The sequence below is a fragment of the Uloborus diversus genome, chromosome 1 (assembly GCF_026930045.1).
Source record: "Uloborus diversus isolate 005 chromosome 1, Udiv.v.3.1, whole genome shotgun sequence".
In the NCBI taxonomy this organism is placed as follows: domain Eukaryota; kingdom Metazoa; phylum Arthropoda; class Arachnida; order Araneae; family Uloboridae; genus Uloborus; species Uloborus diversus.
In genome coordinates, this window is record NC_072731.1 from 105,412,640 (window position 1) to 105,427,053 (window position 14,414).

Consider the following 14,414-nt stretch of genomic DNA (forward strand, 5'->3'; position numbering starts at 1 on the left):
AATATGTGTTTCAGTTTTAATTCTGATTTTTATGAAAGGAAAACATTACATTTCATTTATAAACTATGGAGTATGGAGTTTAACTAGCAACTTAAAACCTTTTTTCATTATGTAGATCCTCTTATGTTACAAGCATCAACTAAAATTGAGTCTCAAATATAACAGAATTAATGACATTAGTAGATTCATTCAAGGACTAAAACAGTGCCTCTTATAACCTTTGGCAAACAAGAGTTCCTTTGTAATCAATATTATTTCGAAACTGTGTTACTTAAAACTTTTTAAATACGAGTTCGTTACTCAAAAATAACTTCACATTCACTTAAAATGATCAGTACGCTTTAAAAACACGATCAGAATACTTTAAAATTTCATATCCTGCTCAGGATATTCGCTAAATTTAAGCTTGCGAATACATTTGAGAACGTATTGGGAACGCATTTGGGCGCACGTGAAATCGTCGCTTTCCTTCGTACAAATATGATTTTAACAGCGTTATTTATCTACCAGGCGATAGAATCTCTTATTATGATAATACTAGAAATTTTATTGCAATCAATCTCTGTCAACTGGTGTCGCGATTTCCGTACAAAAAGTGGTATTTGGGGTCGAGGACCGTAAAATGCCCGGGGGTAATTGAGAGCTGCCCCACGAGATTGCTGCGCAATTAACAGCACAAACTTATGGTATAATAAAAGTAGAGCTCCAAAAACACTGCACATTATGTCCCAAAAGTGTGCTACAAAGTGTTCTAAAAGAAGGAGCATGTGTGTTTATTTTTAAAAAATGTTCTCAAAAGTATCGCAAAAATATTAAAAAACCGCTGAACTAAATAAGTGCTCAGAAAAGCACTAAAAAGGATTTAAAATGTTCTTAAAAGCTTCTACAAAAGTGTTCAAAAACTACTGAACTAAGTAAGTGTTCAGAAAAGCACTAAAAAGCATTTTGAAAATGTTCTCCAAAGTGTCCCTAAAAGCGTTAAAAACTACTGCACTAAATAAATGTTTAAAAATGTACTAAAAAGCATTAAAAATGTTCTCAAAAACTTCCTTAAAAGTTTTAAAAATCTACTAAATTAAATAGATGTTTAGAAAAGCACTAAAAAGCATTAAAAAATGTTCTCAAAAGCTTCCACAAAAGTGTTACAAACTACTGAACTAAATAAGTGTTTTGAATAGTACACTCTGTATATTAGTAGGTAACCTAGTTTTTTATTAAGTTATTGTTTAGTAGAATATCATTCAACATCCAGAACAGCTTTTAAACTTCTGGAAAGAGATTTCCCAGTTTTAGTGTTCAACTACACTTCAAGACTTTCTGGTTCTAGTTCGCTTTTCGTATCAATGCCTTGTTTTCAAAATCTAGCCTCCAGATAACTGTAAATATGTTACATCAGATTTAAATCTGGCAATTGAAGAGGTATTTTCTAAGATTAAGGACAATTTTTAAGGCACCAGAAGCAAGTGTTGAAAACCGTGAGCTTCCTATCGTTATCTTGATAAAATACAAAATTGTTTCCCCATAACCAAATTGCATGCTAATAGTTTAAAATTGTCTATTAAAATATTTAAATTAACAGCATGATTCATTATTTCATCAATAAATTCCAAATTACCAAGTCCTGATGCTAATGTGCACCCTCACACAAGAGCACCTTCACCATCCTGATTAACTGATCCAACTAAGTTCTTAAGATTAAATTCCTCATTTTTTCTTCTCCTTACAATTATACAACATTGGAACGTGGAACCAATAATGTTGAATTTATTTTCAACTGTAAATAAGACATTATTACAAAACTTTTCAATCGTATTTATCATTGATTTTATGACGGAAAGCGGAAGCTTTCTGTTTTTCGCACGAACAAAAAAAAAAAAAACTGCAAAAAGAGCTTCCATTTAATCCAGCTCCTCAGAGAACTCGGCGAAGAATTTTAGGAAAAATTAAAACGCAAAATTTTTCATAACATTCTGCAGAAACTTTTACAGTACTCAAATGTGCATTTTTCATAAATTTAATAACGGTAAATCTTTGATTATATTTTGTTAATTCAACCGGTTGAACTTCTCTTACCTTGTTTTCAATCCAACTCCTTTCATTAAAGAATTTTATCATGCACTTCACTATGGAAGGGTATACGTACATTAACTAATTTAGGGATGTCAAGTATGACAAACAACGTTAGAAAAAGCACAAATTTGCCAATTACAGCTGACACGTGTTTCGGCGTTACAGGGAACGCCTTTTTCAATGCAAAAAATAATGAGCTTATGGATGAAAAGACCAAAGGTATTTATTTTAATTTAGGGATGTTTTAAACCAATTTATCGCTACTAAGATAGAAAAAAAATCAAATTTCGAATGGTGTTGGTCGTTTTTTACGAACATCAACCATTTTAAAATAAAAAACAGTATTAGGGAACAAATAAACAAAAAATTAAAGTCGAATTACTTTAGTGTCAACACAATACAAAAATAATAAAAAACGACACATGATAATTTTAATCATGAATTAATTCGATTAGTGACGATGACTTTTGTAACGTGTTATTTCTCTGTCTCTTCTCTTTTTGACCCATTTAAAAAAGAAAACCATTTAATATTTTGAAAAAACTACTGGGTTTTGTTTAGAATAACATAGGAATGGTGTGAAAAAATAGTAGACTTCATAATCGGATTCAATTTTGCGTTATTTTGGTTTTACTATAAAATGTCAAAGTGTACGAACACTTTTGAGAGCCACTGCAGATATATCAAAATTTAGGGAGACCTAAAACTATTAATAATACTAAAATGATTTTTCAAAAATACAACATAGACTTTAAAACAAAAGTGTTTCAAGAAATATGAACCGAAAAAAAACTTCAATTCTCTTGTTTCTAGCCATAGTGCATGCATTGCAAAAAGGGATATTTTGAGAGGCGTTCACAATTCGAAATTTTCTTTTTGATGAAGAGGTGTTTTGAGATTCTGCTGTTTTCTGTTGTAAACTTTTATTTTCGCATAAATACACTTACGAGTATTTCCTGGATTTTTACGTTTCTGTGAGCACAAACGCGTTTTCCATTCACGAGTGGTTGCCACAAAAAGCTTTAGAAAATTTCAGCAGCTCCGAATTAACCAAAAGGTATAGTTTAAATTTAGTTAAGCATCGGAAATGAAAAGACGTAGCAAGTTGTATAGAAGTTTAAATAAGGGGTTAAATAAGGGACTCTGCCTTCATATTTTTTATTTTATCAAAGAGTAAAGAGATTAGTTTCATTCGTGAAGAACGCTTGAAATTTTATTATCGACTGCACGAAATTTTTGCAAACAGTTTATATTTCTGAACACTTATTCACTTTGAAGCTTTTATTATGCCTTGCCACGCAATTCCTTTTAAATTACATTACATTACAAAATGCAAATAGGATTCACCCTTATGCAATATGATTTTTATATTTTATCGGCTAACATTTTTTTATATGATGTACCTTTTATGGTTTCTATTGACTAAAATTATTTTAACAGTTCTAACCCTTTGTTGTGTCAGTTATTTTTTTTAATCTGACTAACGCACATTGGCATTAAAAATTGTAAAAAATATTTCTTGACATCCTGCAAATAAGGAATGAAAGAAGCTAAAAAATGCAACATTTCATAACATTTACTAAAGTGCTCCTTTCAACTTTCTTTTTAGACTAGAAAATCGCCCGTCAAGGTATGACGGGTGAAAATTGCTTCAACTTTGAACGAAGCAATTGCCTGTCTGAGGATATTTTGATGATTGAAACTTTAACCATAACTCCAGTAGATTAACCCTAAGCTCCAGCAGATAGCGTTCATTGTTGACCACTTTTTTGTTTCTTTATTTCCCTAAAATAAAATTCTTACCAGTAAAACAGCTAATAAACCGAATCCAGTTCAGCCTTGTCAAAATAAAGCATTTTCCTGCATGTCAAACATTATCAAACAATATTATCAAATTATCATGCCTACGGACCGAATTTCATTGTTGATGACGTCAAGAGCATTACTCTCTCAGTGAATTGGCTAATATATATATATATATCCTTATATATTATTTCTGTAGCCTGTTTTTGGTTTCTACGCCAAATTTCCCTCAATTCTTGGTCGATTTCTTTGATTTACGGCTTATTTTATAGCTTATGGTGCTGGCTACTGACGAAAAATAGACCCAAGGTCTGAAAATTGTTTCTTTTAGCCGAAAAACCTGTTTTAAAGAACCAGAATAAGGTTTTCGGTCAAACTTATAACTTTAATTTGCGCTATGACCGGCAGAGCTGAGTAGCTTGATCGGCAGAGCGTTGTCTTCGTAACCGGGAGATTACGTGTTCGGGCCCACGTCCGAACAATCTGCAACAAAAAAATTAGAGAAATATCGCGCATTACATGAACACTGAATTAAATGAAAAACAACTATGTGGGAATGGATTAAATGAGAAAGAAATGCTCCTTGCTGATATGAAAACATTCAGTGATTTTGTGCTAAATGACTTCGAAATTGCACGTGTTTTTTTTTTTTTTTTTTTGAAGCTTTGGCTCTGGAAAGAAAATTAAAGCATAATGTAAGCGAAAATATAAGTAACAGGTTTAAGATTTCAGACTAAAATAGAATTGTTTTTTGTTCAGAAAAAAAATAATAAATCGTATATTGAAATATATATTCTTCTAATGAGTTTTTGACTCTTTGTACAAATAAATAAAATACTACCTCAATTTGAAGGGTAAAATATATATTTTTTCTTCTTTTTGCTGAAAAACAAATAGCTTATCACATTTTTACTACATTCGAATGCATAGTTCAATTTATTTTGTATTTTAACCGTGCTGTTAAATGATGAACACGTGCTGCCATCTAAGTTATAACGGTTTAAGCAGCCTGCGATAACAAATTGTAAAAATTTTCAAAAATAAAAACATTTTTCTTCAATATCTTATCTTATATATTAATCCCCTCTCATTTTAAAACTTATCAGGCTGGCCAATGACGAAAAAAAGACTTACGGTCGAAAATTCAAGTTTTCGAAATCGCCTCTTGCTGTTTCAAAACCTTGATGCTGCCTGTAGTTCTTATGCATTTTTTAAAGCAAAGTTCTAATGCAGTTTTCCATTTTTTACGTCGCTTTCGGCAAAAAAAAAAAAAAAAAAAAAACCTGTGTGTGTGTTCATATTTTAATAAAGCTTAACAGCACTGGACTTAGTTGTTCGGTTTAATTGATAAGTTTTTTTCGGTAGAGCGTTCGGCTATAAACTATCTGAACTTCGGGCAAGCTTGGGCTGTCTGACATAATATCAAATTTCTATTAGTATTACGCATTACAAGTGCTCATAACATACACACCTAATAAAATAAATACAGTGGGAATGCTACTTGGTGTTTCGACTCCTTTATGCAGGCTACAGTTATCATTCGGATAAGATGATTGTTAATCGAACTGTGTTCTTTGACTACATCCAGACCACTCAACATAATGTAAGCATAAAAAAGTATTAGATTTACCTAAAGAAATCCTTTTTGTGCCGAAAAACATTTTTATTGTATGCTAAAATGTAGATGTTTCTAATAGCAGTGTTCGACCTTTTGTACAAATGAAAAAATACTACGCCCGATTAAAACTACGAGTTTCACTCAGTAAACCTTTAATTTTTTATTCGCGCGAATACGATATAAAGCATTAAAAGTATTATCAACTTCATTAGCAAGAAATTATTTTCTACTCCTCTGCTTTCTGCTGAAAAAAAAATGCATTTTGTCTACGTTCGAAAAATTACACTTAAGAACGCACTCAGTTCAACTGGTTTTGGATTTGAATTTTAAGTGTTCGATTAAAAGAGAAACATGTGAGGGCATTTAAGCCGTAACGGTTAAAGCAACCTTCTATGTGAAATAGTTCAATATTCAAAGATAAAAACACTTATTTTCAATCAAATTTATTACTTCTCTAGAATGTTTGTTTCAATCGCTACGTGAGATCTTCGTCATTCTTTAATCAAATTCCATGCTTTGCGAATAATTTTAAATCGTATCATGCTGGTTAATGACAAAACACAGATGCATGATCTTATTATTATTATTATCCTTATATATTATTTCTGTAGCCTGTTTTTGGTTTCTACGCCAAATTTCCCTCAATTCTTGGTCGATTTCTTTGATTTACGGCTTATTTTATAGCTTATGGTGCTGGCTACTGACGAAAAATAGACCCAAGGTCTGAAAATTGTTTCTTTTAGCCGAAAAACCTGTTTTAAAGAACCAGAATAAGGTTTTCGGTCAAACTTATAACTTTAATTTGCGCTATGACCGGCAGAGCTGAGTAGCTTGATCGGCAGAGCGTTGTCTTCGTAACCGGGAGATTACGTGTTCGGGCCCACGTCCGAACAATCTGCAACAAAAAAATTAGAGAAATATCGGGCATTACATGAACACTGAATTAAATGAAAAACAACTATGTGGGAATGAATTAAATGAGAAGGAAATGCTCCTTGCTGATATGAAAACAGTCAGTGATTTTGTGCTAAATGACTTCGAAATTGCACGTGTTTTTTTTTTTTTTTTGAAGCTTTGGCTCTCGAAAGAAAATTAAAGCATGATGTAAGCGAAAATATAAGTAACAGGTTTAAGATTTCAGACTAAAATAGAATTGTTTTTTGTTCAGAAAAAAAATAATAAATCGTATATTGAAATATATATTCTTCTAATGAGTTTTTGACTCTTTGTACAAATAAATAAAATACTACCTCAATTTGAAGGGTAAATTATATATTTTTTCTTCTTTTTGCTAAAAAACAAATAGCTTATCACATTTTTACTACATTCGAATGCATAGTTCAATTTATTTTGTATTTTAACCGTGCTGTTAAATGATGAACACGTGCTGCCATCTAAGTTATAACAGTTTAAGCAGCCTGCGATAACAAATTGTAAAAATTTTCAAAAATAAAAACATTTTTCTTCAATATCTTATCTTATATATTAATCCCCTCTCATTTTAAAACTTATCAGGCTGGCCAATGACGAAAAAAAGACTTACGGTCGAAAATTCAAGTTTTCGAAATCGCCTCTTGCTGTTTTAAAACCTTGATGCTGCCTGTAGTTCTTATGCATTTTTTAAAGCAAAGTTCTAATGCAGTTTTCCATTTTTTACGTCGCTTTCGGCAAAAAAAAAAAAAAAAAAAAAACCTGTGTGTGTGTTCATATTTTAATAAAGCTTAACAGCACTGGACTTAGTTGTTCGGTTTAATTGATAAGTTTTTTTCGGTAGAGCGTTCGGCTATAAACTATCTGAACTTCGGGCAAGCTTGGGCTGTCTGACATAATATCAAATTTCTATTAGTATTACGCATTACAAGTGCTCATAACATACACACCTAATAAAATAAATACAGTGGGAATGCTACTTGGTGTTTCGACTCCTTTATGCAGGCTACAGTTATCATTCGGATAAGATGATTGTTAATCGAACTGTGTTCTTTGACTACATCCAGACCACTCAACATAATGTAAGCATAAAAAAGTATTAGATTTACCTAAAGAAATCCTTTTTGTGCCGAAAAACATTTTTATTGTATGCTAAAATGTAGATGTTTCTAATAGCAGTGTTCGACCTTTTGTACAAATGAAAAAATACTACGCCCGATTAAAACTACGAGTTTCACTCAGTAAACCTTTAATTTTTTATTCGCGCGAATACGATATAAAGCATTAAAAGTATTATCAACTTCATTAGCAAGAAATTATTTTCTACTCCTCTGCTTTCTGCTGAAAAAAAAATGCATTTTGTCTACGTTCGAAAAATTACACTTAAGAACGGACTCAGTTCAACTGGTTTTGGATTTGAATTTTAAGTGTTCGATTAAAAGAGAAACATGTGAGGGCATTTAAGCCGTAACGGTTAAAGCAACCTTCTATGTGAAATAGTTCAATATTCAAAGATAAAAACACTTATTTTCAATCAAATTTATTACTTCTCTAGAATGTTTGTTTCAATCGCTACGTGAGATCTTCGTCATTCTTTAATCAAATTCCATGCTTTGCGAATAATTTTAAATCGTATCATGCTGGTTAATGACAAAACACAGATGCATGATCTTATTATTATTATTATCCTTATATATTATTTCTGTAGCCTGTTTTTGGTTTCTACGCCAAATTTCCCTCAATTCTTGGTCGATTTCTTTGATTTACGGCTTATTTTATAGCTTATGGTGCTGGCTACTGACGAAAAATAGACCCAAGGTCTGAAAATTGTTTCTTTTAGCCGAAAAACCTGTTTTAAAGAACCAGAATAAGGTTTTCGGTCAAACTTATAACTTTAATTTGCGCTATGACCGGCAGAGCTGAGTAGCTTGATCGGCAGAGCGTTGTCTTCGTAACCGGGAGATTACGTGTTCGGGCCCACGTCCGAACAATCTGCAACAAAAAAATTAGAGAAATATCGGGCATTACATGAACACTGAATTAAATGAAAAACAACTATGTGGGAATGAATTAAATGAGAAGGAAATGCTCCTTGCTGATATGAAAACAGTCAGTGATTTTGTGCTAAATGACTTCGAAATTGCACGTGTTTTTTTTTTTTTTTTGAAGCTTTGGCTCTCGAAAGAAAATTAAAGCATGATGTAAGCGAAAATATAAGTAACAGGTTTAAGATTTCAGACTAAAATAGAATTGTTTTTTGTTCAGAAAAAAAATAATAAATCGTATATTGAAATATATATTCTTCTAATGAGTTTTTGACTCTTTGTACAAATAAATAAAATACTACCTCAATTTGAAGGGTAAATTATATATTTTTTCTTCTTTTTGCTAAAAAACAAATAGCTTATCACATTTTTACTACATTCGAATGCATAGTTCAATTTATTTTGTATTTTAACCGTGCTGTTAAATGATGAACACGTGCTGCCATCTAAGTTATAACAGTTTAAGCAGCCTGCGATAACAAATTGTAAAAATTTTCAAAAATAAAAACATTTTTCTTCAATATCTTATCTTATATATTAATCCCCTCTCATTTTAAAACTTATCAGGCTGGCCAATGACGAAAAAAAGACTTACGGTCGAAAATTCAAGTTTTCGAAATCGCCTCTTGCTGTTTTAAAACCTTGATGCTGCCTGTAGTTCTTATGCATTTTTTAAAGCAAAGTTCTAATGCAGTTTTCCATTTTTTACGTCGCTTTCGGAAAAAAAAAATAGCCTGTGTGTGTGTTCATATTTTAATAAAGCTGAACAGCACTGGACTTAGTTGTTCGGTTTAATTGATAAGTTTTTTTCGGTAGAGCGTTCGGCTATAAACTATCTGAACTTCGGGCAAGCTTGGGCTGTCTGACATAATATCAAATTTATATTAGTATTACGCATTACAAGTGCTCATAACATACACACCTAATAAAATATACACAGTGGGAATGCTACTTGGTGTTTCGACTCCTTTATGCAGGCTACAGTTATCATTCGGATAAGTTGATTGTTAATCGAACTGTGTACTTTGACTACATCCAGACCACTCAACATAATGTAAGCATAAAAAAGTATTAGATTTACCTAAAGAAATCCTTTTTGTGCAGAAAAACATTTTTATTGTATGCTAAAATGTAGATGTTTCTAATAGCAGTGTTCGACCTTTTGTACAAATGAAAAAATACTACGCCCGATTAAAACTACGAGTTTCACTCAGTAAACCTTTAATTTTTTATTCGCGCGAATACGATATAAAGCATTAAAAGTATTATCAACTTCATTAGCAAGAAATTATTTTCTACTCCTCTGCTTTCTGCTGAAAAAAAATGCATTTTGTCTACGTTCGAAAAATTACACTTAAGAACGGACTCAGTTCAACTGGTTTTGGATTTGAATTTTAAGTGTTCGATTAAAAGAGAAACATGTGAGGGCATTTAAGCCGTAACGGTTAAAGCAACCTTCTATGTGAAATAGTTCAATATTCAAAGATAAAAACACTTATTTTCAATCAAATTTATTACTTCTCTAGAATGTTTGTTTCAATCGCTACGTGAGATCTTCGTCATTCTTTAATCAAATTCCATGCTTTGCGAATAATTTTAAATCGTATCATGCTGGTTAATGACAAAACACAGATGCATGATCTTATTATTATTAATTTTTTTTGGCAAAAAGCTTTTTTGCTGTTTTTTTACTACGCATTCCTTCAATGAATAGCTTTGGAAAAGGAAGGCGCAATTGCTAGGTTTGTTGGGGTGTCGGGCTGTTAGTCAGAATGGCGCCAATTCGAATACGTGCCAATAAATATCTCTTTAATGTTTCTTTTTTTCCCGTCAGATGCTCACATGTGCAGGTCTGTATTTGCCACAACCTGTTTTTCCACATGCACAATTATTGCTTTTTCATGAGTCACCACTCAGCCACACTTTTAATGACATTTATGTTTGCATTGAAAATATGTACGATTAAAAGGGGAGCTATGATCAAATTATCACAACGTTGTATTTAACGAGGTTTTGTTACTGATGTCTTTAAATTACATGCCTTCTCTTCTGCGCTTACTTTTTTTTTCGGTTCTTCGTCATAATGTTCTTCCTTTGAAATTCTTAAAGAGCGAAATGCCTTATGAAACGATTTGAAGCACAGTGCGGAGTTCCGCACGGGTCGACTAGTATATATATATATATGTTCCTTAACTGATACATTAGATACGTCTTCCTGTCATAGAAAGACAATGCTATACAAGAGCAGTTATCTACGGTCATTCATTATTCCTATTACAAAACTAACACATTTTTACTCTAGCCTTGAAGAACACAAACTTGATAATTTAGGAGTACACTGCAAATAATCGGTACACATTTGAAACTCTTTAAGTGTTCCAGTTGCCTGAATATGTGCTAAAATGTATTTCGAATGTGTTATGTATAAAGAAATGAAGCTGAAATATTTTACTAATCCGTTCCGTTATAAAGAAAACGTTCCAAAAGTGCACCGTATGTGTTTTGCTGGGAATCTCTCTTTAGCCGAAGTTTAGGAATACACTTGAGAACGCACCGCGCGCAGTTTTAAGAGTGCTTGCGAAATCATTGCTTTCTTTGCTACGCCTTGCTTGTAAACAATCTGGATCGGCCGCAATCATTTTCGTGATATATTTGAATGCTCAAAAGGTACGCCACTTTCCTTTTTTATGTTCTTTACAGATTATTTTTGTATTTGTACATTTATTGAGCTTCATACTTTTGTTTTAAATAAACTAATAATTTACCATACCGCTTAAGTTTTGAAATAAAATGAAATCCTGTGTTTTAAAAGTGTGTGGTTACGTTAAGACTAACGTGTTACGATTCTAATTTTGAAACTTGACGATTGATTTAGGGCTCCTGTCCTTATCTTTAGATTTAGAATTTTTTAAGAACATCGGAATTAGAGGTTTAAACAAGGGCTCCTAAACTTTAGGTTATGACTCAAAAACATTTTTAATGAAGGTCGAAGGGCATTTCTTACGCTGTTTAGTTTCAATCTTTAAAAAAAAGCATCTCTTTCATCTAAATGCTTTTTATAAGTTGTGTCATCTACTTTTTGTTTTTACAAATAGTTCAGGTGATTTTATTTTTCTGGTCAGCAATTTTGTGATACGTTAGTATTTTTGCTTGTAAACATCCCATAAGATCGATCATCTTGTGCACAACTTTTCAGTTTAACAAACCGAAAAGGAATGAATCGCTGGAGGTTCTGCGGCTTAGATTTAGTTAAACTTGAATATGATCAAAATCTACCACAATAGTAAGAATGAGATTCGAACCTAGGTCCAGAGAGATTCTTCTAAGTAATGATGTTTGACAAAATATATTGTCATATCAATCAATTTTATCATGAATTTTGAGGATAAAATATTGCGTATCATTTAGCATCTTATTTATGGATAATTAATTTTATTATCTGTTGCAGTTAAAAAAAATCATGAAATTTGAATTTCATGATCGATGTTTTGCAGAAATGCCAAGCAAAGTGTTGTTCGAATGAATAATCGGAGTTCAAAACATTTGCTAAAAATCTTATTAAGTATCTTAGTCAAATTTTTGAAATCATTAAAGCAATTAGAGCAAACAGGGTGCCTTATATAAATGTGTTTTGAGTACGTACAATACATGTATCGGGTCCCGTGTTCTTAAAAATGGGGTCATGACACAAAAATAGCTAAAACCGCTAATTCAGAAAAAAATGCTTAATAGTTTTTTCTTTAATCCCACTTTTTAATTTGCCGTGTGATAAAAAATAAGTGAATAAAAAACTTCATCCTTTATTTCTTTGTAAAACAGGTACAACCTGATAACGTAAACACAAGAACTTTTTTTTTTTTTTTTTTTTGAACCATGAAAAGTTCCATGAAAGACTTAGTAAAAATTGTTGGATAACTAAACGTGATGTTTGTTGCAGTGTAAAAACTATTTCAATTGTAATTTAGTTGTTATATGTTCTATCACATTGAGAGATGGATTAAAGGTGACCACAGACTGAGGAAACAGGAAATATAAGACCTTTTTCTGAGAAAAATTCCGAATTCAATATTAGTAACGCAAGTTTGAGCCATTTTTACAATTCTGGAAAGGACGTAGAGAGATCTTCCTCGGAGATTTATCTAGTCTAAAATATGTTTAAGCTGTCTTTGATTATGTAAAGATGGGGAAAAGTTTGGAGAGGGGGGAAAGATACCTTTAGGAAAAAATGTAAGAATGCAGTTTTAAAACTGTACATTTAGGGCATTTTTAAGGAACTTTGGGTTTTATGTTCCGGGATTCATTTCAGCTGAAAATATTTTGAAGCTAAGGTATTAAAAACATTTTTGTAAGGTAACTTGAGGAATAAGGGTATTATTAACCACAATATTTTGAAAATGTTTTTTTTTTTTTAAGTATAGTTCAAAGCTATCTTTGGTGATGTTAGAGGAAGGAAACTCTGATTGGAGGGGGGGGGAGGTAGTCTCCGGAAAATTGTAAAAACTGATGCGTCTAAAACATTTTAGCTATCTTTGATGATGTAAAGAGAAAAGGAGGAAGACTGGTATATAAGGGGTTTTTATCGGAAAAATTATTATTATAGAAAAAAGGGAATGTGGGGTAAAGTGAAATTGCTAAACTGGCTAAGTTTTTTTTTTTTTTTTTAATGAACAAATTAGAAATTTCTTTTAAAAATTACACTTTACAAAGAAAGAACATTGTAAAAAAAAAGTGGAAATTTTTCCCTTTATTTTTTTTATAGAAAGAGTGAAAAATAAAATATTTTTCTGAATGAAAAATGTTCTATTCACTCATAAAAAATGTATTTGTTCAAATGAATGAGTAAAAGAAGGGTAGAATGAATAATAAAAAGATAATGAAACAATGAACGAATACTTAAATAAATAAAATACTTAATACATGAAGAAAAATAAATGACCGTATAAAATAGTGAATGAATAAGAAAATGAGTGAAGGCATCTATACATATAATAAAATAAGATGTTTGTGTGTGTGTGTGTGGCGCGCATCCCGAGAAAACGGTAAGGCCTAGAAAGATGAAATTTGGTATACAGGTGCAGTTTTTGCTGAAGATGTGCACCTCGGGCTTCGATTTTTGATATTTTAATTAGAAAAAAAGTTATTTAATTTTTTATGTGTTTTTTTTGCACTTTTTACCTCACAGACCCCCGAACCAATCGCACCACACAAATATTTTTTGCACTATAAGGTAGGAGATTTAATTTTAAATATGATGAATGAAAAAAATTTGAAGATAGAGCAATTTTTGTATTTTTAATGAATTTTTCAAAAAACCTTTAATTTGCATTTTTCCTGGGTTTTGTTTTTTTTTAAATATCATCCTGCGAGAAGTATCAAAGCCCATTTCTAAAATTTAAGCTGGTAATAGTAAAACCATTTCGCCCTCTTCAGAAGAAAAAAGTTCTTAAAAATGCGCAATAGTTTTGTTTTAAACAATTTTTTAATGCTGAACACATTATGTCTTTCCCCGCATCGGTAGAAAAAAGCGTTCTTCAAACTTTTATGCCTTTGACGTCACTACTTGGATTTCGATTCGGTATTTACGATGGAATCTTAATCGCAAACAATGTTTATCTTTTGTTTTTACTATACAGCTTACTTCTACATTTTATGAAGTGATGACCGCGTGTTTTCCGGCAGAGCTTGCTTTTTTTCTTTCCTTTTTTTCTTTTATTTAGGGATGGCATTTATTTCTTTTTTCGTCCCCCCCCCCAAGCTGCAACGTTTTGCTGCATCTATATTACGTTACATTTCATAGTTATGCACATTTAATTCAACAATAACAGATTTTTTTTTTCTTTGTCAAACGCTACTTTTTGCACACTATGGGGAATTTTGAAGATAACTTTTTTTTTCCTCTACTTAAATAAAAAAAGGTGTTTTTTTTTTGAGTGGTCTTTGTTTTTATC